The following is a 1,251-nucleotide window of genomic DNA, read 5'->3' as shown; positions in this document are numbered from 1 at the left end:
GCTTTATTGCTAAAAAATCCCAACCATCATCTGAGCTTTCAGGAAGTCATAATCTTTTTGCTGGTGGAGGGTCTGGCTCCAATGTTGACAGCTGCTGACTGCTCACGGTGGTGGTTGATGAAAGCTGGGGTGGCTGTGGCAATTTCTTAAAACAACACAACAATGAAGTTTGCCCATCAATTGACTCTTCCTTTCACAAATGATTTCTCTGTAGCCCACACAGTTTAATAGCATTTTACCCACAGAATTTCTTTGAAAATTGGAGTCCATCCTCTCGATCCCTACAGCTGCTTTATCAACTAATTTTATGTAATATTCTAAATCCTTCATTGTCATTTCAACAATCTTCACAGCACCTCCACCAACGGTAGAGTCCATCTCAGGAAACCACTTTCTTTGCTCATCCATAAGAAGTGACTCCTCATCTGGTCAAGTTTTATAATGAGATGGCAGCAATTCAGTCCCCAATCGTCAGACTCCACTGCTGATTCTAGTTCTCTTGCTGGTTCTACCATATCTGCAGTGACTTCCCCTACTGAAATCTTGAACCCCTCAAAGTCATCCATGAGGGTGGGAATCAATTTTCTCCAAATTCCTGTGAATTTTGATATTTGACCTCTTCCCAAGAATCATGTATGTTCATAATGGCATCTAGAATGTAAATCTTTTCCAGAAGTTTTTCAGTCTACTTTGCCCAGATCCATCAGAAGAATCTATGGCAGCTATTGCCTTATGAAATGTATTTCTTAAATAATAAGACTTGAAAGTTGAAATTACCCCTTGATCCATGGGCTGCAGAATGGATGTTGCATTAGCTGATGTGAAAACAACATTCATCTCGTTGTCGATCTCCATCAGAGCTCTTGGGTGACCAGGGGCATTACCAGGGAGTAGTAGGTCTCAACAGTGGGCTTAAAATATTCAGTAAACCATGTTGCAAACAGTTGAGCTCTAACCTAGGCTTTGTTGTTCCATTTATAGAGCACAGGCAGAGTAGATTTTGCATAAATTTTTAAGGGCCCTAGGATTTTTGGAATGGTCAATATGCACTGGCTTCAACTTAATGTCACCAGTTGCATTAGCCCCTAACAAGAGAGTCAGCCTGTGTTTTGAGGCTTTGAACCCAGGCCTTGACTTCTCCTCTCCAGCTATGAAACTCCTAGATGACTCTTCCAATAGAAGGCTGTTTTGTCTACACTGAAGATCTGTTGTTCAGTGTAGCCATCTTCATGAACTATCTTAGCTAGATCT

This window comes from Mirounga leonina, unplaced genomic scaffold (assembly GCF_011800145.1).
Source record: "Mirounga leonina isolate KUSES-001 unplaced genomic scaffold, KU_Mleo_1.0 Mir_214, whole genome shotgun sequence".
NCBI classification, from domain to species: domain Eukaryota; kingdom Metazoa; phylum Chordata; class Mammalia; order Carnivora; family Phocidae; genus Mirounga; species Mirounga leonina.
The sequence above is the reverse complement of the archived record's forward strand: the minus strand, read 5'-3'. Positions refer to the sequence as shown.